General features: G+C 63.9%; 1 pseudogene; it reads left to right on the top strand.

Annotated features, from left to right (window-relative positions):
• The window catches only part of LOC124621131, a 7,982-nt pseudogene that overhangs the window by 2,949 nt on the left and 2,533 nt on the right, over window positions 1-2,500 (top strand).

Here is a 2,500-nt window from a genome sequence, read left to right as displayed (position 1 = left end):
TTCTCGAAGTGCGGTCTTGATGTAGTCGTGCTGCTGCTGCGAGGTGCCTTCCTTGGGTTATAGTTACAGGGAGAGTGATGCGCAATACATGGGCCTAGCCCTCTTAGCCTCTCCTCTCCTGCGGTCTTCTCCCCTTCTCGTGGGCCCGCTGATTTCGCAGAGTGGAAGACCGCACCAGGGGCTTGGGGGGGTTACCAGCCCCCCCTCGCACTATCCCTTTTTTAGTTGGGGGCAGTAAGCAGAGAATAAGTGGTGGCCCTTCCGCTGAAGGTGCCACCCCAACTCCCCCAGCACCTAGCCGGCCAACCGGCCGTGCCGAAAATCTTGTAACTTTTGCAGCTATGTATACCTGTAGTGAGTGCCACCGCAGCTTTACAACCAAGAACGGTCTCGGGGTCCATCGCCGCCGCCAACATCTTGCGGCCGCCAACGCGGAGATCGTCACGGAGAGGCATCGCGCGAGGTGGACGGAGGAAGAAGTCCTGTCGCTCGCCAAGGCGGAGGCCGAACTGTTCCTTGAGAGGGACGCCCGGTTCTTCTTCGTCAATTAAGAACTCATCAGGATGTTCCCCGACCGAACGCTCGAGGCAATCAAGTGCCGACGGCGGCAAGCTGCCCACAAGCAGCTTGTCCGCCAATTCATGGAGGCGCTTGAGATCGGTCGGGGGGAAGAGCCGGCGTCCCGCCGGGGAGCAGCGAGCCCGCTGCCTGACGCGGGCGAGGCCGCTGCGCCGCCCGTCGACGCAGCCGAGGACTTCGCGGCCGACACCACCGGGCCGCCGCCGGAGGGGCCGACTGACGCCGCCATCTGGGAGCATCTGGCGGGGCTACCCGCTTCCGCCCAGCGTTTCTCTGCCCTGGATCGTGTCATAGGTCTGGGGCGGGGCACGCCGCCCGATGTCATCCTGGGCATGCTCCCGGATGCCCTTGCGTCGGTCGGGTCCAGAGGGGAGAGATCGATCACCAGGACACAGCGGCCGCGCCAACCATCGAAGCGGCCGCCTGCCGCGCCGCCGACGCAGAAGCGCAAGCGGCGCCGCTGGGAGTACGCGAGAACGCAGGATGCCTTCCGACGGTCGCGTGCACGTTGCGTGCGCGGCCTCTTGGATGGCACCCTGCTCCAGCCGCCACCTGCCATCCCTGGTCTGCTGGACTTCTGGGCGGACCTCTTCACCAAGAAGCCCATCTCCACCGCGGGCTTCATTCGTGACCGCCTCCTCCCGCACTCAGAGCCTGTCGCTCTCGAGTGCATATGGGGGCCGGTCACACATGAGGAGGTCGCCGCCGCGTTGCCGCCCAGGGGATCAGCAGCCTGGCCGGACGGCCTTACCCCAGCGGAGTTGCGGCGCCTGCCGCACGAAGTCCTGGTGAAAGTGATGAATCTCTTCCTTCTGGCCCGCGCCCTTCCGGAACGCCTGCTTCGCGCGCGGACGTCCCTTCTCCCGAAAACGGCTGCACCAACATCCCCCGCTGACTTTCGCCCCATTACGGTCTGCTCGGTGTTGGCGCGGACCTTTCACAAGGTTCTCGCGTCACGCCTGAGCGCGCATGTGCTGTGGACGAACGTCAGCGGGCATTCATCCCTCGGGATGGGATGTTGGAAAATACCTTCATCTTGGACACTGCTCTCACCGACGCAGTTCGCTCCTGCCGCTCTGTCTTTGTGGCATCGATCGACGTATCTAAGGCATTCGATTCGGTAGATCATGCTGCCCTTCGCCCCGTGCTGAAGGCGCATGGCCTGCCGGATTGCTTTGTCGAGTATGTCGAGCGGTGCTACGAGGGCAGCATGACAGTGATAGCGGACGGCGCCGGCGTGGGCGTGTCTGTGCAGCCAGCACGGGGCGTTCGCCAGGGCGATCCCCTCTCCCCCCTCCTGTTCAACTTTGCGGTGGACTACGTTTTAGGCCAACTGCCCTCCCACATCGGAGCTCGGATCCTCGGTCGCAGAGTCAACGCTGCGGCCTTTGCAGATGACGTCTTGCTGTTTGCAGCGACCCCGAGGGGCTTGCAGTCCCTCATCGACGCAGCTACCGCAGCCCTCGCCCACCTGGGGCTGCAGATCAACGCCCGGAAGTGTTTCACCCTCGCCTTAGTCGCGTCAGGGCGCGAGAAGAAGGTGAAGGTGGACAGCAATGTCACCTTCACAGCAGGCAATACCACCATGCCTGCCCTGCGTGTGGGTGAAACCTTCCGGTACCTGGGGCTGCAATTTTCCACGGCGGGTCGCTGTGTCTTCAATCCACGTAGCCACCTGGTGGAGCAGCTTGACGTCATCTCCCGAGCTCCGCTGAAGCCGCAACAGCGCCTCCACGCTCTCACCAACGTACTTCTCCCTGGCCTGTACCACGGGCTGGCCCTCAGCCGCACCCGGGTGGGTGCATTGAAGTCGGCCGACGTTACCATCCGGGCCGCCGTCAGGAGATGGTTCCGCCTTCCGGCAGACACCCCCCTGGGATACTTCCACGCTCCTGTTGCCCAGGGGGGCCTCGGCATTCCA

The sequence above is a fragment of the Schistocerca americana genome, chromosome 6 (genome assembly GCF_021461395.2).
Source record: "Schistocerca americana isolate TAMUIC-IGC-003095 chromosome 6, iqSchAmer2.1, whole genome shotgun sequence".
NCBI classification, from domain to species: domain Eukaryota; kingdom Metazoa; phylum Arthropoda; class Insecta; order Orthoptera; family Acrididae; genus Schistocerca; species Schistocerca americana.
Note: the sequence above shows the minus strand (reverse complement) of the source record. Positions and strands in the feature narration are given on the sequence as shown.